General features: G+C 33.3%; 1 protein-coding gene across 1 annotated transcript in view; it reads right to left on the reverse strand.

The window, feature by feature from the left end:
• Positions 1 to 20,105, reverse strand: part of LOC142974324 (venom dipeptidyl peptidase 4-like) — a 72,852-nt gene extending 52,747 nt beyond the window's left edge. Inside the window, exon 1 of the mRNA XM_076116574.1 lies at positions 19,757 to 20,105. The gene's annotated coding sequence lies outside the window, so the exon portion shown is untranslated. The remainder of the gene's footprint in view (positions 1 to 19,756) is intronic.
• Between the last annotated feature and the right edge of the window lie 2,702 nt (positions 20,106 to 22,807).

The following is a 22,807-nucleotide window of genomic DNA, read 5'->3' on the forward strand; positions in this document are numbered from 1 at the left end:
ACACACACTGGCTCACAAGTAATTGAAATACTGCTCAATTGCCTTCTGAAGTCCTTTAATAAAATGAGTTGGCTTTTTAGACAAAAAAACATATTTATTAGTTTTATAGTCGAACCCATGACATGTTTCCACTAAGATGGGACAAGAAACAAAAAAGTGCGTCTGAGTCTAAACCTAAAGAAACTTTTGAAACTCGAAACACACAATTTTTGAATCAATAAAAGATAAATATCTCAGACTACTCTGAGCACCGTAATTTTCGCCTAAGTCAGAAATAGCCTCCACGTGTTTCTGTCTCCATTTTATTAGTTTCAACACAAATTAATATTAATTCTAAGTAAAATAAGATAAATTTCACCCATTTTCGAGAGCAGTAGACAAATAAAGCAATTTGCGAGCCATTTGCTACTAAAACGGACAAATGGAAGCATCTATTTTTAAAAAGACTGCGTTGGAGTCAAGTTTATTGGAGTACTTAAAGGCTTACCTTTCTTTAAGAGTTTATTACATCTATTTATAGCATCTACCTTTTTTATTTTAAATACAGCTCACACAATCATAGCTTGTGGTAATATTATTATTATGTATGTCTTTTGTATAACTCGGGACTACAGAGTTCCGGACATTTGGAAGGCATGCATTTTAGAAAACTTTAATCTTTCAAAATATGTATGGTTACACACTCCGGTGACTATCACTGTCTACACTATAAAATGCACCCAAGGACAGTCACCAATTATTATTATTATTATTATCTCGTCTAGAAGTTCTTCAGTCACCCAGTCCAGAATACCAACAGCAACAAAAAACATTCCACAAAAACTCTGTCAATTCAATTTAAAAAAAAACTCACTTCTGCGTTTGCGCCTTTCAATATGATCGATGACGACAAGTTTAATTCTATATAATAAAATCAAGATAAACTAAAATATCCAGTAGTTGTAATAGGTATGTATGTAGTTCGATTTCCAGACCTACCTCAATTACATTTTCGTTAAATGATACTAGTACAGTCAATGGCAAAAATGCAACAAACCGTTACATTTTCAAAAGCATTTTAATCAATGATAAAGTAAAATTACTATTATTTAATAACTTCAAAGTAATTTCATAATCACCGTGTACCTATTTATCGTTGACTAATAGTAAACCCCTTATTCAAAGGAGACCTTTGCCCAACAATGGGACGATAAAGTAAGCGATGATATAATTGATTTAATTATACAAAATAGTACTATTGAACGATAGCTGAGCAGTGATAGCCGAGTGGTATAAGTTGGTACCTCCCACGCATGTGGTCGCAGGTTCGAACCCAAGGCAACACACCGACTTTTCGAAGTTATGTGTGTATTAGAAATAATTACCACTCGTTCTAAGGGTGAAAAACAACATCGTGATGCAAACTTGCATGCCTGAGAGATCTTTTGAACTGTTCTTGAAGGTATGCAAAGTCCCCAAGCCTCATTTGGCCAACGTGGCGGTCTCAAGGCCTAACTCCTCCCTCATTACGGGAGGAGATACTTCCCCACCAGTGGGACATTAATGGGTTAAATTTATTATTTATTTACTATTGAAAGTGTGCTAGCGTATATATATTTTTGCTCGTGACTGTACATAAACGTAGCAACTAGTATCAGGTCTGTAATATCGGAGTCACGGTCAAGATGTAATGAGGCTAATAGATCAAACGAGTCGAGACAATTACCAACGAATTGGACGATTACTATCACAAGATGATGCTTGAAAATGAATTGGTATTAGAGTGTCATTGTATGTGAAAATAAGCTTTGCGATATGGTACGCAATTTGTTTAGTTAATGACGTCAATTATAGATCTTCGATAGGATTTAAAAAATGTGTTAAGTGCAAAATCCTGCAACGGGGTCGCCGGGTTGAATAATAGTTCAAAAGCTTTTGATTGTTATTCGGCTTTTTCATGATGGGTTCATTAATTCTACCGTTTCTTACAAAAATATTTTTATTGTTTTATTTCATCCGTATTTTAATGAAATAAACCCAATAATTATACTAAATATTTTTTTGGAACCTCATAATCACGGTGTAAATTATTATGTTAAATGATTGAAGCTATTAACTATTATTTACTATCTATCTTAATATTAAGTCTACAATCTAAAATAAGTCCACAATTTTCTCCGACACCCAGTAATATCAGCCGAGGTTGGAGGAAGTGTCAAACCGGATTACATTTCATCGAGCGCCTGTCCAAAACTAATTATATTCGCAGTAGGTTATAGTCGTTATAGAGCATGGTCGTCGAAGCAAAATGACATCTAATCAGTAGCAATTTTGAAAAGGTAGGTAAAGTCTTAGTATAAAAGAGGTTTTCTTATCGATTATACCAAGACCTATTCTTTTTCTTTACCACATAATTGACGTTTAGTCTATATCGCTGATTGTTGGCAGCGCCACGCACTTATTCTATCAACCACATCGTAAATCTTTTGGCGATTAAAAAGAGTGGCCGTGAGTTTTTTGCTAGCTCTTCTCATAAGGCTCTATCACCTTTCCGAGCTAGTGGTAGATTCAGTAATCGTAACGACTATCATAAGTGTCAATATTTGACCTAAACGAATAAATGAATAAATAAATATCGTTCGACAACTCACACACGGTCATTTGATTCCAAACTAAGCAGAGCTTGTACTATGGTAACCAAATAACTGATAAACATACTTATATACTTCTAAATACATACTTATATAGATAAATTGACATCCAGGCTCAGATCAAATACTCGTGCTCATCACACAAAGATTTGTCACGGGTGGGATTCGAACCCACCACACGCGGCGCTACGGTTGTTGCGGCGAGGTGACCGCTTAAACCATTGCGCCAAACGTGCAGTTAAATCAATAAATGATTTGATTTTGATTCGTATGTAACGAAAACTTAAAAAAGCACGATTTTGTGCAATTAGTACTTTCGAGTATCGAGTTTGACATTTAAAATTCTACTGCAAGTATAATTTCTAAACTAGAGGCGCTGAACTAAATTTTAAACAAAATTTTTCGATAGCTCGTCGGTTGTCGATAGTGGTAGAGACTTGCGTTACCGAAAGACATTTTTCGTGAGTTAAAAATTAATGTTAGATAGATTTTAAGAGTAAGAACGGTGCCCTATTACTGAACGTTATCTGTCTGACTGAACTGTCATATCGTTGTCTAAAGCATGATAGTTAAACGGTTGACTAGAAGACTTTACAATAATAAATGTTATAAGTAATTCAAATAATTTAAAAAAGTAACCAAGCAAAAACATTTGTACACAAATAATTGGGAATCTAGAGACATAAAAAAACTCCCATAATTATTAAACTTGTAAACATAAAAAGGAAAGTTGTTTTTTTTATCAAAGCGATATTTTACAAGTATGTTTGAAAGAAAGAAAAACAATATCATTAAATGAGTTCCAAAACATTATACCTAATTAATTGGCTACGTACGATAATTGTAAACAAAACAATTGTGTATTTATTTTTCGTAAATACGGACAAAAGTCGTGAAATAATAAGATTATAATAAGATATTATATTTAAACCTATTTTTTTTAGTAAATATGATCGCAAACTTTTTCGACTAGTTTATTCGTTATTTTTAAATATTGGTTTAATATCACACCTTTATTTTTAAATGGTAGAAGTACATAATTATGTAACAATACTCGTACCTTTATATTATGTGTTACATATTCCTACACCGGCTTATATTTCTTCACAGCAGGGCAAAGACCTCTCCTATAAAATTCAACTAAAAGCTCGGGAAGTCTATCTTTCTTATCACAACTACACAACCCTCCTCTCTTCTAGTAGACACCAAAAAAATGTAAAACTCATAAGTTTTCTCAAACCTCAAAAAGCACTGAGATGATTTCCTTCTACTATCGACTATCGGCATCATCCGAGTGTTTTATATAACAACAGATCATTAGCTCGATTCTCTACAACTATCAATTACTGACAACCGGACTATCATCGAGATATTTTGTATAAAAATCTGATTTGCACCTCTGACGAGCGTCGTAGGAACTATTTTAGCAGTACATTTTACATGTCAAATTTTCGATACCCGACAGTAGCAACTGTACAGAATCTCGCTACTGTGCCCTAAGGGTAATTCGCAGGAATTATTTTCTTAAAGTAATGTACGTGTCAAAACGCTTGCTAGTCAATAGTAAGGATTGTACAAAATCGCTTCTGAATATCTACTAACACACCCAAATAATAATGTCTATTACTGTAGCAATAAGTAAAACACATCCGGGATACAACCCGGGGCTTTGTTTACTTACATTTATTACATTAGCAGGTCCTTCCGTCCAAATGTTATTGAATTATCAACGCTCCTATTATCTGCGACCCGAACTGTACCCTCACATGAGATAACCAGCCCTCGGCTATAAAATTCATTGTTATCTCGCTTTTGATTTCATTTCTCTGAGTGCTTCATATTTTTCTAAGATGAGAAATGTTTTAGAATTGACAAATTGTGATTCTTTACTTATTGCTAAAATCTTCACGTGAAATGTGATGCAAAGTCTCCAACCCGCACTTGGCCAGCGTGATGGACTCAAGGCCTAACCCCTCCCTCCTCGTTTGGGAGGAGACCCTTGCCTTGCAGTGGGACTGGAGAAATGGGTTATTAAAAAAAAGTGATGAACAAGTATTAATCTGAGCTCTGCATATCATTCTTATTCATACTGGTCAAGGAAATCAGAAATTTGAGGATTTCAGTGACTTACTGGACCCGCGGTCCTGGTAGCCGGATCGATCGTATTTTTTAATTATAGTTTTCAGTGACTTACCCTTCTTTAGTATTTATAAAAAAATACTGAACAGTTCAAATACTTGGAAGTTAGTTTCCGTAAGATTGTGATTATCGCGTTAATAAACGTTTCGATGTAATCCACGATATACACAGCCAGGCAGCCATCACAACTATGGGATATCATAAATTTAACGCTATTCATACTGAGTGGAATCGCCGAGAGGAGAAAATATAATGTTTTGATCAGTGATACAATCACTGTGTTACTAATAATTACTAATAAACGTTGAGGAAGCTCGGATGAGTTACAGTTTCTTGTCATTTTCAATTAATTTTGAAAATGAGTGAAAAAGACAAAATACTAATCCGAGATACGACACATGATGTCTGTTAGTATGATAGTCAATGAAACAAAATATGTATGAACTTGTAGTAAAAACATTTCTCTACACAAAAAAGCTCGATATTTGGATACCTCACGAGCTCACTGAAAGAAACCTAATGAACCATGTACTCATTTGTGATACTTGAAGCCAAAGAGATTTTATTACAAGTTCATACATACTATAATGCGAAAAGACTTTTTCCTCGACCTAATAAGTAAAATTTTGGCAATAACCTTCGAATTGTAGCCACTTAATCCAGGTCAACCACCTCATTTGAAGCTGTGGCAGTTCACTACAGATTCAGTAATGAGATTATCTCATCAGTAGTAGCTGGAGCACAAAATTAGTTTGGCTGCCTTTAATTACTACGATTTTATCTGATTGCTAAACCTCGTGTTACCTTTGTCATTAGTCTGACGACTCAATCAAATTGGCTGTAGATACTAAATAGACATTTAGGTTTGTGTTTCTAGGAAAAAAAATCAAGGTATTTGTTGAGAAATGAAACAGAAGTAAAATTTATTAGAAAAGGGAAAAAGTTTACAAGTTCGTACAAACTATGATGCGAAAAGACCTTTTTCCCGAACTACCACATTTCTTAGGTACAATTAGATAATTATGAAGTATCGTAAGTTTAATATTCTCACCGCATTTGATACTTGTTTAAACAACTTCAATTGTATACAAATACTTATCAATGCCTTCTAAAACACAATATTTTTTCACCCAAAGTACATGAAAAACTAGAGATAACATTCATATTGTATTAGCACTCAAGAAAACAGCTTATTGTGAGTCTAGGAGCTAGAGAACTTAATATTTGATACGACTGGTGTCGAGTTGCAGAATTTAAATGTGCATAAATAGTCCAAGTAGGTCTGGAACTCATCAACTATGGATCTATGACCTGCTTCCCTTCGGACCCGGTTTACGAGCCTCGCGACTTGCAACAAGATTTATATTTCGCTATGAAGTTTCGGATAAGCTGTGAAATATGTAACGACATTACGTATTTTTGTGATAGTCGACGTCATTTTAGATGCGATGCACATTTCGAAAGTTATAAGGAGTTAAATTATTTTTAAAATTGTGACAAGCCTCTTTTAATGAGTAAGTAAAGTTTCAAAATACGTAAGTTGTGGATTTTAAACGTAAAAGATAAAAAGCCTACTGTATGAACTAAACTTAATCTATACTAATCTATACTTCTATACTAATATTATAAAGCTGAAGAGTTTTTTGTTTGAACGCGCTAATCTCAGGAACTACTGGTCCGATACTAAAAATTCTTTCAGTGTTAGATAGTCCATTTATCGAAAAAGTCTATAGGCTATATTTCATCACGCTACGACCAATAGAAAATGTTACAAAAACGGGAAAAAATTTGACCCATTCTCTCTTATATGACGCAAGCGAAATTGCGCGGGTCAGCTAGTTCATGTATGTATGTACTAAGACTAAACCCGTAAGTCAGAGCAAAATAAATATTCTACGTTTCTATTTTCTCGCACTACAGTTCAATGCCAACCCTACATTCTTTTTTGTCATCTGATTTATGATTTGTTTGTAAACACCGTTCTGACAAATACAAACTATTTGTATTAAAGATAAAAGAGAGTTGTTGTGACGTTTCTTTCGCTATTGTTTCGTTCCATTGCGTGATTCATTCATCATTTTGATTTAACGTTGCCAACGAGTCTTGTATGGAGAGTAATGGACCGTGAAGAACGTTTTGCGTCGACGAGGGGCATAACATCAGGATTGTGTCACATTGAAATATTAAACGGACTCGCATATAAAACCGTGAAATTTTTATCCACGCAAATGTTCTAGCTTGTATATTTACCTCTATATTATTGTATTGTTACCTAAAAGTAACACTTTGCTATTGAATAGTATATAGGCACTTTTGATTCTTTTTTCACCTCGTTGTATATTTGTGAATATACTACATGACTTTGCATATAGCACTTTATTTGAATCTTTTAATCTTACTTACACTGGCGAAGCAGTTTCATAAATGCAAAAGGCTGCCAGTCTGTCCGTCTGTAACGCTTTGACGGCTAAACTACTGAAACGATTTTGCAAATACTTTAGCTAGCATATGGTTTGAAGGTCTTATTCGAAGACAGGATAGATATTTTTCAGTAAATCCAAATTTTAAGGAGTTGAAATAGGAGGCACGCGAGAATCAACTAGAAATAGTAGGTACATACCCTTACTCAATGCAGAACGTTATTTCAGCAAGTCAAAATAATTATGGCTCCAGAGAACATAAAGAGGAATTTTATTTAAATGTGTTTTCACTTCGATAATATTAATGGTTTACTAATAAGCGATACTTTATGCAGATATCGTGCTTAAGACTCATAAACACGTACATTTAGTATAATTAGTTGCAAATCTAGTCACGCTAAAGACTTAAGTTTAATCTATTCAGTGACATACTTATTACAATAATAAGTTCTTGTAATTAGTAATTATGATTTTCAAAGTGCAGAGGTTAAATAATAAAAATACAAAATAATGTATTATCTTATCTTTTCTTCAAAAGGAGCGTGTTGCAAGAAAACAATTGATTATTTATGAAATATGTGTCTCAGAGCCAGTTTCACAGCTTAATAAGTGACGGATAACCTACCAATAAGGGGCTGATAAAAACAAGTGTCAAAATTATATGGTTATCGTCCAAATATAGACTTAATTCTGTTTAACCTAATATGAGTGTTTCAGGAGTCACGCTATGGGGTACGTCGAACAAAAGACAGAAAAAAGCCGATGAGATTGTCCCACTGTATGAAGATACTTATAGTAACACTAGAATCAGTGCATAAATATCACTAAAACATAAATTACCTTTAAAATACCATTAATATTATGTAAAGTGTAACTCGACCGTGTAACTAATCAGTCGCCGCTAGTTTTAACAGATCATTGAACAAATTTTCATTCGCGAGAAACCGATTTAACACGCGTCGTTGGTCTCGGCTGCTACACTACTTAGTTAACTTACTTCAAGGTATCGTGGTCAAGACTAAGGTATGCTTAGTTATGTATAGACCGTGGCAATGACATAGAGATTTATTTTTATTTATTACGCTTAAGGGCTAGACAATTGAATATTTGTTGGAGTTTTGTGTGTTTCTTGCTACAATTGTTACGAATCTTTATTAAAATTGTAGTAAGTACGTACTAGAATCAAAATATAACATTTTGTTTATATCAGGGTAAACTGATACTGTTTGTACCAGTACGGCTACAACCTCCTAAAAGAGTAAAATCCATAATTAAAAACAAGTGATTTCACCACTTCTGAAAAAATAGATATGGTTCGAGAGGAATTTCGAACCTTTTTATACTTTGCGCTATATCTATAAGACGGGTTATTCAGCACGTATACATAAAATATATCCGTGAAATTGGCATTTTGTATCGACTAACTGCTCCAAGTACAAACATCACAAAAGACCAACAATTTCATTTATTAACCAATCTTCGTTTCGAAGAAGCGAGTAGCCCTATTTCTCTATTCTCCAATTGTTGTAAATCTCATAGTAATAAAGGTATTATACCTCATTCTTTGTAACACTAACATATCTTATACTCCAATCTGAGTTTAGTCAATAATGTGCTTAACGTATTTCCAAACTCGGGACTGATACCGAGAATTTCCTCACATAATATCAGTGTGATGTTCCACTACCTAGAAATCAGATCTTCGATAAGTAGTTTGCTAGTTTACTTTCCGCCAAACCAAAGCTGTTTACTTTTGCACGTATAAACTAAATTTTCGTTGAACTGCCAATAATATTCTAAGATAAATGTGCTCCCAGAAGTGCCGTGTATATCAATTTTTAGGTTAATTCCCCTAAAACGTTTTAAAATACCATTTTGGTCGTTTGCCATTGGGTTTAGTAGCGACACAATCGACCCAAAGGTTTTATTTCTTTATAATACAAAATATGAATTATGGTTTGGTATTAAGTACAAAAGTTAAAAAATTATACAGTCTGACAAAATTAAATAGTAAGTATATACAAAATAACTTCGGTAGGTTTTAATGATGGAAAATGCATAAACATCACTTTATTCGATACACAAGAGTATTACCGCCTTATCACACAAAACCTAACTGTTATAATAAAGTAAACTGGAGTCCACTTAAAAAGACTCTTTTATGCCCTAAACGTAGTTATTGTAACATGAACCCATTAGTCATTCTAATCGCACATCCATATAAGACCTAAATACGCAACAGTAACCACAAAAAAGTCAACCATTGTCACGGTGAAGTAATACACAACCGACTCGTCCGTAATCTGCATGCGAATAAACTGACCTAAAATAAAACAATCTAAATTGAACTTTACACTTTGGAGTTAAGGTGTATTTTCACATGTGTTGGTGTCTTCAATGAGTAATTTAGTGCAGTTCTCTACTATCAACCTGTTGGCTACTAAGGTATTCATTCGGAATGCCTTAACTAGAACACAAAGAGCGCTCCGAGGTTAGGTTTATAAGATCCTATATTGTTTTAGATTATGGACGTGTGTTGGCTTTAAATGGTTTACTGTTTCAAAAGATTGGCAATTTACAAGCTTATGTTATAAAGCTACGTTTCTTCGAATATACTTACATCAAAATATTAGTTATAATCTAGATAAATCGTAGGTACATTCTAAGGCTCTCTACCGAACTATAGCGCGAATGCTCTTTGTTAAGAAACTTCGGAAATTAAATGATGAATCTCTATTTATAACTTAACAGGGAATAACCTAAAATGATATTCAACGTCATGTCAAGGAAAACATCAAAGTTATGATTGTGTTTTAGTGACTGCTCAGAAACAAGCTTCTGTTCTCTACTTCCTCGATTTCTCAGAGTCACAGTCCCGCGGGCAAAAGTGCATCATTTCAGCATGGAAATAGGGTTTAGGAATCCATTTTAGTTGGGATTAGTTTAGTTTAGAACAACCTCGATTGATATCTGAGGTTAAGCTACGCTTGCTGAGGTCGTTCTGTGGATTAGTCTTATACATATTGAGTTCCTCCGAGTTTCGGAAGGCATGTTAAATCATTTTCAAAGATCTTTGACAGTCGTTAACGTTAGTCAGAAGATTGAACAACCAGTCTTAATGGAGGGTATCGTGTTATAACCCAGGTAACTGGGTTGTGAAGGTTCGATAGGCAGTCGCTCCATTTAAAATACTGGAAGCCAGCTGCATCCGGTTAGACTGAAGGCCAACTCTCTGCCTTAACCACAGAACCGATTTGGATTCATTTTGTAAATAAGAAAGACAGTTTGAGGCTCAAGAAATAAAATCTTATACTTACGCTTTATAAGCAAGACAAAGGAACCCTTACACACATTTAATTTAGAGATACCCGTATTTTGAATAGTAATATAGCAAACTAAAGCAGACAAAAGTTTGTAAGAAGACAATTAAAAAGTTTATCCATTCCTATAACATCCGTTGCCGTAAAGTTCTTGTACGGAACACTAAAAAGTTCTCTTATAGATAAGGTTTTTACGATTTATTTTCGAACTCTGATTAAAACACAGACAGCATGTTTTATTATCCTGCTCTTACTTTTTATCTTCATTATATATGTTTAATGCGCAGGTATGTGTTGTCCCTTGTGAGTTTAATGTAAGTTAATAAGTAATTGTCTTAAGTAGAACAAGATTTACTCGTAAATCATTTATTAAATGTCGTTAGGATTTTTATCTGAGTATCAGTCCATCGTATCGGTAATTATGTTTTGGAAATAAGTTAAGTAGCTATTTTCGTATGTATAGGAAGTTAAGAATGAAAGAAGTCGTCGTAAATAAAGGTATAACCTACCTACAACAAATATATTAATGTAATGTTTATCACGTTTTTGAATATTTTCATATTTAATTCATTGCTGTTCTATAGTTTAATCTGGATGTACTCTTAATACCAAACAGTTGAGGTTTTAACCAAGTTTGCAATAGTAAAACCTAATTCTAATGTAAATCGACTCACTTCAAAATCCTGTACATCTAGGACACAGTCGTACCAAATTTACGAATAATTACATCAAAATATCTACATTATGGCAACCATCAACACAATCTCGACCGATCCACATTCGGACACGAGCGTTCAAACAACTCGACGTAAAGGTATATCGTAAATACTCCGCATTGCAAATTGCGCAACTGTTGTCCTACATTAAAATGTCTCTCGCTGCCCTTGATTTGAACGGTACTCAAATACTATGACAAAGTACTCGTTAGGCTGCGTTTTTGTGTGAAGGGAAATCCTAATAATGTGATTACTTTAGGACTGAGCGTTTTGTGCAGTGGTTAACGTGGTTGCTTCGCCGCCGTAACAGTACCGCTACGTGTGGTTTGAATCCCATCTAAACCAAATATTATTGTGATGAGTTCAAGTATTTTTTCTGAGCCTAGAGGTAGATTTATTTACAAGTTTCTATTTAGAAGTATAGTATGTTTATCATTTTTTATCGTTGTCAGGTTACCAAAGTACAAGCTCTGCTTAGTTTAAGATCAAATTATGATTGTATGTGAGTTGCCAAAAAATATTTTAAATATTTTATTTAAAGCGATGTTTAGTTCGGCGAAGCATTTTTCTCCCACCGTCTAGCAGCTTCGCACAGCTCTGGCAGAAATACATACAGCCTTATGTTAAATAGTAAATATCAAAGTACCACGTGTAATAGGCATTAAAACGTTAGGGATTTTTTTAATTGGCTGGAAAAACCTGCATGTGGATTTGATTATGATTGTAAATTTGAATAAAATTGTTTTAATGGAAGATATTATTATGTAATAAGGCCAATAGTAACGTTGGCAGTATGATCAGTGCAGTCAAGCAATATAGTCGAGCTAAATAATCAGATAGGTGACCATCTCTATAAAATATACTTCCGTGTATGTCGAAGAGTAGGTAAATCCGTTGGTTCTTAGTTGTTAGGAATATTCATAAAAGACTATATTTGAATCAGAATCCACATTGAGCCAAGATAAAGTAAAAAAAATATACTTATACTCAGTGAAAATATGTTATGAATAAATAGGATTTATACATACAACCTTTTTGCATGATCACTTTATTATCAGTGCATATTCTTCACAATAAACACATGCAGACTGTATGCAGCATTCTAATCGCATTAGTTACCGTATTATTATCTCAAACAAAGCCGCCAACAGCTGTTTTTCCTCACGAACATTACTATGTATCTTTGTATATAAATTAATTGTTATGTAGCTAGACGTTAATAAATATTTAATTAGCTGTTTACCGTTACCAATGATCTCATTTCAATTGTTTCTTTCTTTTGTTGCTTGTTCATAAACAAATATGCTACACAAAGTACTTTTGATATTCATATTTTAACGAATGTATGTACATATCCCGCACTCTTGCAGTTATGTTCGTCAGACGACCACGGTCTGGTAGTATTGCTGAATACAAGCCAAACACTCGAAGCGCACTTGTTGGGGGCTTGTATCTGTAAGTTGATGTCGCCGAGTTCTGGTCAACAATTCTGCCCCCGATAGTTTAATATTTTTGTCGAAATAGAGTTTTCATACTACAACTTTTGTCTGCGTATTTTTTCGCGATTAAGTCAAAACTTAACAACAAAAAAGTCCTACTTATATTATTAATGCGAAAGTTTGTGAAAATGTATATTTTTCTCAATAGCCATTGATCAGATTTTAATGTATCTTGGTACACATACAGTCTAAAACTTGGATACATAACATATAAGACACTTTTTATTTCTAAAAATGTTTCCACGTGGACGAAATCGCAGGCATAATCATTTACACCATAATTTTCTAACTGTTTTACACTGACCACAGTCATCGACTAATATAGCAACGGAAACTGGAGTTCTTAAGTAATTAACGCTATCAGACCGATCTACCTACGTACTTTAATTGGCACTTGTCTTTATCTGCATGTCGTTACTTCGAATGCTGTTAAAGATTTTTTTTACTACGTGAGAACGTGTTTCTAGTCAATATTTGAGATCTCTTTTAAATATGCTTCAGACAAATTCCATTTTTTTCCATAGAAAGGAAAGCCTTTGCACGGTCGCTACCGAATAGTTTTTACTGTATTACTCGTTGAGATAATTATGTACAGTTTTGATGATAATTGATGAGCTAGTGGCTTTATAAAAACAAACAATACATTAACATTTACAGTTTTTTTTTGCTCTACTTAAAACATTCTGAATTGAGTACGCTTCGTTTGCAAGGACTTTGTAGTCAAAGAAAATTCTAAGAAATGCATCTGAAGGTTCATAAGGAACCCAAATATAAGTACTAGTTGTCCCGCGCGGCTTTCCTCGCCTCCCACTAGCTGCTAAGAGGCTTAAAATGTATTAAATGTTGGGAGGACCTTCAGAATCTGTAAATGTTAATGTATTGTTTGTTTTTATAAAACCACTAGCTGACAAACAAACAAACTGTTCAGCTTTATAATATTAAGTATAGATTTTCGCAAAGAAATACTACTACATACACAAAACTAAATAACACTCAATACAGCTATAAAATTACGCTGGACAATGACGTCATAACACAGTAAATGTCCCTCAAATGAACTTGTAAAAAGTGCTGTTATTATACAGACATAAACACGTAACTTTCATCGCTACATTTTTTATTTCACGTCACTAACACACTGAAAAGTGGTGAAAGAGTAAACAAGCGGTGACAAGTGAACCTCGCATTCATGAATACAGTTTTGTAACTGCTGAAAAATGTGACATTTGACATACTAACTGAAAAAGTTTTTGTTTCGCTAAATGCTACTGAAAGCGTTCATTTGAATGAATCACTATTATTGTTTTTATGAAAGTAGCACTTTTGTTTATTCCAAACTCATATGAATATCTAAAGGCTCATATATGGTGCTGGCGGTAAGGCAGTCGGCTTGACGGCCGGCTATACCAGATAATTCAGGAAATCTTAACTTTGAATATTTTTTCTTATCGTTACATTGTTTTATGATAAGTCCCGCTACAAAAACATCAGAACAAGACAAAATACTCAAAATAGATTTAAAGAGCTATCTTAAAAAACACTAATTAATACCTCATTAAACAGCATTTAATGCAATACTACAATAGCAAAAACATGGTGACTAATGTCAAATCGAATCAAACCAACTACACTTCCAAACATCAACTAGCTTCAAAACTGTTTTATCAAACCGTCAATTAAAAATCGTACAAATAAACACATTTGAAACATGTGCACAGCAATAACTGTTATAAAGTGAATTTCACCTAATTGCTTCTTAGAGGCGGTACCTACAGTCACGCGAACGTGAAAATAAAATTATATTGTACCATACTCAATGTTCACGCGATGGAAACTCTCGGAAAACGGTATTAACGAATTAAATTTAATTTTAATCGTTTTAATTAGAACATTGGACTTTAGAGCTATTTTGATGATAATTATACTATACTAAGTAAGTAATAGACTTTAGTTTGGTTGCTCTCATCACTCTTATTGTTATTTTTAAGAATCGTTTCTTTCCGCAAATTCAATGCATTTAGTTCCATTTTAAAATCTTGGTAATAAATAAATCCGTCAGCTTTGAGGACGGTGGACTTACACTTTCACTTAAAAAAGAAAGTATAGATTTGAGAAAAATGGCACACCAATAATATCTGAAATAAATATAGCCCATAGGTTATTTTATATCGCTTTGATTGAATCACGGGCATAAGCTAGTAGGAGAAAATCTCTACTAGGAGAAAAAAAATTACTAAAGCACAATATAAATTGAAAAAATATCGCTACCTGTAATTGTGTATTACCGGTGGTTAAAAAGTTCTTTATATAATAATTATATAACAAGAACCTAACTACTCTAAACCTTACTAACTTTCGTAGAAACCAACACTGTCATTACATGAATATAATATGTTTTATTTATACTCCTTATATATTTACTTCCTTACTCCTTATATCCTTATTTTATTTATACTTTAATTATGGATCTGTTCTATTTATACTCCGTCCAAATGACCACAAGCTATATAAATACTTTATAACGACTCAAAATTACTTTCATGTTCTTTAAATAGATTAATCCTTTGCCCGCGTGACACAGGGTGAAGTTTTCATACGAATCCATTTGAAATTCTTTTTGTACTTAATTGGGTATAATTGGGATTGTTTTAGTGTTACAATTAGGGTATTTAAAGACTTTTCGAGTTAATCGTTAATTGAATTTTATTTATACTTTAAGTTTTGGTAAGAATGTAGTAGTTAACTTATTATATTTTTAAGGTTTTTTTCAAATGAGATTACATTTTACATTATATTGTTCTCGACGTTGTACAATTCTCACAACAGCACAATTCTCTATCACTATCGACAACCGGCTAACTATTGTTGTTTTGAATTACTAGTGACAGCCGTAAAAGCGATTTTTAAGGATATTTGAAAAGACAAACTTTTCATACGACAAAATATCGCTCTACGATAAAACAGTAGCACTAGTAATTCATAGTATAAAAAAAACAAACAGCGTGTGGTAATTGAACCCACGACCACCCGACGCAATGGTACCAGCAAGGCGAACTAAACCACTACGCCTCTGAGGCAGTGATTATAGAGTTATCATTCTATACATTAATATTAAACAAAATACACTACAAGAATGTATATAAAATGTACTACAAGTATGTTCATTTTATCTTAATTCTCTATAGTAAACAAGTTCAATGATTCCCAGAACACCTCAGTTAATCTCACGACCTTTTGATCATTAACTCGGACAGATTCGTTTTCCTCCTGATAATCTCTTATCACTGAGTAAATACCACGTTATTATGTGTGAATGTAATCAAGATAAGAATCAAGTTTAATTACTAATTTGTTTACTTGTACATTGAGACAGTTGTATTTAGTAGATATCTGCTTAAGTGATTATACTTTTGAAACAGAAATTGAAGATGACTTGATGAATTACTTTTTTCTTTATAATAACTAAGAGAGTATTCTTTTATCGCTTAATTACGAGTAAGTTATTCGAGATAAAAACAAAGATTTCGTAAATCAGTATAAATTTACAGACACGATCTTTCGTGATTAGATTTCTTTAAACTTAAAAAACTTATACTTCAAACCTTTATGTCATTTTTTCCTCATTTATACTGTCTTTACTTTACGTATAAATATTTCCTTCTGATGTTTATGAAAACATTTCTCCACTAATTATAACCGAAAAACACTGAGATCGTGACTCATACCTATAAATTAAGTTTGAGTAAATTGGAGGCATTTAAACAACGGTCACAGTGCGTGTTCTACTGTTTTACAAAAACATTAAGTTAAACGTTTAGTTGACTTATTAAACCAATCACTTAACAATGAATTAGAAATAAGCTAATATTATAATGCAACGGCTCTTAACGGCGATTGAAAATTTAAAGTAAAGATGCCTTATTTACCCGATGTTTCGATCGAATTACATCGACCGTGGTCACGGGCTGACTGAGTCAGTCCTAACCTTTAATTTTCAATTACGTTTAAGACCCGTTGCATTACAATATTATTTGTACAAGTCGCGAAATTGCGAGTGTTTAAAATAATTAAAAGAAATAAACTACTTCCCTCCTTTACGGCAAATATGGATTTTACTATATAGGATAATAACAGTCATATACCGAATTATACTCAACTTTGACAGTAAATTGACTCATTCATACCACATTAGTTACCAATTTGTACCATATAATTTTACATGGAATTTCGCGCTGAAGTGCACTGAAAACGTTTTCATTCAAAATTAATACCTATATTAAGCCTAATGGCTTAAGGAAAACTAAAATGCCTTTGATGATTTCATACAATATGTGTTTGTGAAATTCATATAAAATAAGTATTCTACAATTTATTACATATTTCTCTACTAAAACAAAAAATTGTAAGGATGGCTAGATGCTTTTTACCGCTCTTACACCCATGAATATAAGTCAGGTAGTTTATAACCTAAATTAACTCGTAGGAATCTTCTCTATTTCTATCCCATAATCTGAACTGTTCAAAACCTATCCCAACGACGGTCTCCTTGGCGCAGTGGTCAAAGTGGGCGCCACCTCTTACCAGTGATTGAAGTCTTGGGTTAGGTTAACAAGGAACAAATTTTAATATTTGTGCGATCCACAAATAATTGTTTCGGATCTAGTTGCACTTTGTATCCGTTGTTTGCATGTTTGTAATTCCCCGCGACACAGGAGCAATTCTTAGAACGGGATACTTTTAAAAAAGAAAAATTAAGAAGAAAAGTTGGAAAATGCAAACACATAATTTCTATCTAATCTAGCATTGAATCCTTTCCTCCGTGAACTGTCGATAGCAATCGTGGCCAGTGCTACAAGGGCATTAGAGTTCCAAAAGGCACGTGGCCTCACTTCGAAGGCTACTGGAGGGTCGCTCCGGAATCTGTTTAGGACATCTCTAGCGATTGATATTCGATTACCCGTGTGATACGAACTCGCCGTGATCGAAATGGACAATTCTAAAGTATATTTACATTCCATTTGCTGGAGATCCTGGTTTGAATCTAAAGTACACACTTTTTGAAAACATTTTTCGTTTCCGTTTCTAAGAAATCTTCGGATATTTAAACTCACTTTTCACAGCTTTGAAAGATTAACTTTCCGAAGCTTTTTTTTACCTCTCTAAGGCTTTTTAAGGAAGGTGTGTTTATACATTATCATAGATACGACTAGGAAAATTTCAAGTTTATTTTTATCCAGATTTTCCTGACATGTAAGATATTAGATAATTAAACACTTACCTCCTTATATTTTATTATTTACGTACCTACTGTCAGTTGCCACTGATCCATATGCTGGCCTTAGAATAGTTGCTTAACCATACTACTTCTATTTCACCCCATTTTTACATTAAATTATCTAAATAAATCAGTTCATCCAAATAAGAATGTTATTTATACCAACGCTAAAGTCGTCACAGGTTGAGAGGTGGTATGCAAATTAGTTACAAAGTTTTAAAGTTCAGCTATTTATCGCATCTGATGCCGAAGAGATTTGCATTCTTTGTCTCATTTACTATTTAACTTGATATTGACGTAAATGGATCGTAAAAAGTTGAACGGTAAAAATGTTAGAAGTTTTTTGTTTGTTTGTAAACAAAATTATCATAACGAAGACAGTGAATGAACTCTTGCTTTGCTTGTTTGAATTCTGTTGATCTTATCTTTGTAAAAGTACTTTATCCTGTATCTAATGTAGAAAAAGCAAAACATTGGCAGTGGACTTACTATGCCATTGAATTAATCAACGATGTTCAAAATCCGCGACGACACAATCAATTATCGATTTAAAGAATTACTAGGCATACCGGGTATTTCCAAATTTTGTTTGTCCCGAATTTTATCTCAACCAAAAATCACTTTGACGCTTTATTTGTTAAGTGAATAACTACTGATGAACTATAGAGTTTTGCAATGTAAAATTAAATAATTTTGCTTAACTTTACCAAACTTAAGGAAAGAAGTAAGAACTATATTGCCCTAGTTTCTCACCCGATTTCAATATTAGTGTCATCCGTACATACAATTAAATAGTAATTCAATATCATTTCTTCATTCTTGCGTTACTTCACAATTTAGAAATTCCTGTTAATTTCCACATAAATTATTTCTAGTGTTTGAATAATGTAAAACCACATTTATATTTGAAAGGTAACACACGTAAATTAGACCTCGGAACGAGTGTTCTAAAATTTAGAAGCCCTAGGTACAATTGTGTCTAAAATTTATGACACTTGCTTTAGCATTAGTTAGTGTTTTAGTACTTTAGTTCTTTAGTACATTGTGTAATTACTAGGTTATATTGTTCAGCCGTCACAAAAGTTGATTTAAGACTCTTTTCTACTATGAATTTTAATTACTTTCGCTCAAATTGTAAAGACCCCTTTGACGCGTAAATTATTACTGCTGCCGAAATGTTGACTTAATTTTATCGTTATTGTATTATTTGTTTAGTTTTGAACAATAAAATAAAGCTCAGTTATATTGAAACATAATATAATATACATAATATAACAGTCTAAACTTTCTTGAATATACAATATAACGGCGAATCCAAACATACTTTATTAGCACTCGTTAGAGTAATAATTAAGGTTCATTTTATGTAGATTTAATTAGCATTGAACTTGCGAATTAAGCAAGAGAAGTTTGTAAGGATCGTATAACGTGTTTTTTATTCTCTGTCTACCCCTATAGGAAAAAGGCGTGATTTTATGTACGTATGTATTTAATTAGCCCTTCATATTTTGGTTTGTTTAATAAAATCTGTTTGTTAGTAGTTCATAAAAATAACATTGAGAATAACAATAACGATAGGTCATTATGACTCTCGCATGTTACGATAGTTTGTTTAACAACAAACGATTCATAATAAAATAATTCACTTATTATTGTTCCCGTAAAATTATTTCAGAATACCATCATTCGATTTTCCTCTTCCTCATTGCTATAAGCTATAGATTTTCTCATCAAAGTTATAAAACATTCAAACTTACCTCTGTTTATAATAAATTAATCACTTTAAAACTTTTTGTTTCAAGTTCACTTTACACTAAACAATAAACACATTCGTTTCATTCACGCCACACATTTGTCAACCACTGACATTCTAATCAAAATTCAAATTTTATTTAACACTTTTCAACTTTCCTTACAAACTTTTGTTAACAGCCAGTGGTGTTCAACATTTGTTTATACTTTACAATTGCGGCCCAGCGTGTGGGCACAGTTTAAATGGGCTCATATTTGTAAACATTCTTGTTTCGCGTGTTTATCGAAAGCTATTAAGGAAACATACGCGAAGTGTAACTCCGTCGGCAGTCGATGACTGACTGCCGCGCGAAACGTGCGGTCGAGTGACTAGGCGAGTACTTGGACAGTGAATGTGATAGATGTTATATAATGTTATGCATCTTTATGTAACATAGTAAACAGAGCCTGCAACCCTAATTATGGTGTTGTACTACTTTCTGTTTTGAATTATGAGTGCACGCTCCATTGGTTATGTTGTTGTTTATGCTAGTCGTAGTTTGATTACAGCCGAGTACGGTATTGAAATTGAATGAAAGTAAAATTGATATTTGACTGACCTTCTATTATATTGAAGCAGTATTTTTCAGTATTCCGTAAAATTAACAACTGAACAAACAATTTTCCGATCTTTTTGGTTGTAGGTAGGTACGATAAACTTTTATTTGCGGAAAAGAAAATAAAGAGCAATGCAATTTTGTAGTAAAATATGCTTTGTAATTGTAAGTAAGAATTGGGCTAGACAAGATCGCATTTTCAAAACCAGATACTAGTAACTTTAAAATCACATACATACACTTAAAGTAAGAAATAATGATTTTTTCTTCACCCAAACACTTCTAAATGAATTTGATATAAAACCGATAGATTGTTATAACCTGGAGTTGCATTAACGTCAAATCAATCATATTTAAGTCTTTTATATTATAAACTAATACGGTATTTCCCACATTTTTAACTAGATAAAAATATAATAAATTTCACTTAATTTCCAAAGCAGGTCGTTAATAACTTGAACTTCCGTACCTAATCAACGTCCCTCTGAACACGGCTCAAAAAAAACATATACTTAATTAAAAACAGGAAAGTGTTGCTATAACTTATCTTAATTAATTAATGAAACTGAAACTTGCTGGTATAATTACTGGTAAGATTTTTTTAAAGGAAATTCATCGGTAGCCATTATTTTCTATTTATTTTTTAACTTTTAATTGGCAGAAAGCAAAACTGATTGGAATCATGGCAAAATATGATTTCCTCTTTATTTCGAAAGTAAAATAAACTGCCTCCGTCGCGCAATGGTTCCGGTGGTCACGCCGCTACTGAAGCGTCGGGAGGTCGTGAGTTCGATTTCCACGCGGAATAATTTATTTGTGCGATCCACAAATAATTGTTTCGGGTCTGGTTGTACTTTGTGTCCGTTGTATGTATGTTTGTAAAAGTTCCTTCAACATAAGAGCAATTCTGTGTGCAGGAGTTGTATTTTTTAAAATACTAATATTTTTATTATAGAGTGTTATTCCAACTGAAAATATATAAAACTGTATAACTGTATAACTATTGATAGGTTTAAATCGCACGAGAGTGCGAGGTCTTCAGATCGGTTTCCGGATAGCTATAAGTGTTATCACAGTATATTTTTGTTAGAAATTTCTCCGGTGCTTATCAATTTTAGTAAAGGGACAGACATTCGTATAAGAAATGTTATATAATCATAAAATACTATTTAGTTTGTCTATTTGTTGTTGAAAGAGTAACCTTTGAACTTTACCAAGTCATAATCTATCAACCAGCCATTTTACACATTAAGCTCTAATCACCGCTTCTGAATAAATATCAATTAACTTATCAGGCGGTCTTCTTCTTATCTTACGGTTAGTGGTCAACCTAGTGTAAAAGCTGTTCAAGCCACCTGAAGGCCTTTGGCGTGGCTTAACGACTGTTATCTTAATACAAAACAACTGAGACTGACTATACGATCACCCCGAAACACGCAGACGCCTGGTTCAAATACCACTATGCGGTCACCCATCTACGGAGTGACCGTGCTAAGGACTGCTTAACCCACACATCGTTTACCGACCGGTGAGCGCGCCTACCTATGGGTGTTCCTTTCTGTATCTGTTAGATAGCTTATCCGACATTTACCCATAAGCTGTGAAACTTGACATAAATTGGAATTTTAAACATTACAAACTACGTTAGTATGGCATTGCCTATTGTTTCTAGAACTGTCAACATAGATACAATTGACGCTTCTCTATAATCAAACTACAGTAAATAACAAACCACGGCCATTGTAGAATATTCATCGAATGCTAACGAATGCAGAACAGTTGAACGCCAAAGGCATTGGAACCAATCACAGCTATTACATTCCCTTAGATACGAGACTATAGGCTTATTTGTTGTACATCGCTGTGTATATGTGAAGCAGTGATTACAGTTTGTTAATGTATACGTCTATGTATGGTAAACAATAATAAGGGGTTTATTATCCAATTGAAATATCTCGGGATTTTCTTCCGAATTTCCACATGTCTATACTTATATCACGACATCGTCACAGTACCTACGTAAACTTCAAAAAACATATTTTTCTTTATAAGAAAATCAAACATGTAAGTCATCCAGCGCAATCATAGCAGTTAACGGTATGACAAATAATTCTAGGTAAAATTTCTCTATTTGCTCTTTGCTCTTCAGATCAAAATATAGCCACGACGGTCCATAGTTTGTTGCCTGTATAGAGAACTTACAAACTGTTACCTATTATTAAATAACGAAGATTATTAGCGCGATTTTGATCAATCGGTATTATCGAGTATCGAGAGTTTGACGTTTAAAGTGTACTGCAAAATGGTTCCCGTGGCACCCGCTAGAGGCGCTAATCAGATTTTCATACAACTTTCTCGATAGCTAGCAGGTTGTCTTTACCCACTTTAAAGTATCGCGCTACTGCGATCCCAGACAATTGTTATAAGTATAAAAATTAAGTGAAAAGTGTCACAATATAT

Source organism: Anticarsia gemmatalis, chromosome 7, assembly GCF_050436995.1.
Source record: "Anticarsia gemmatalis isolate Benzon Research Colony breed Stoneville strain chromosome 7, ilAntGemm2 primary, whole genome shotgun sequence".
Taxonomy (NCBI): Eukaryota; Metazoa; Arthropoda; class Insecta; order Lepidoptera; family Erebidae; genus Anticarsia; species Anticarsia gemmatalis.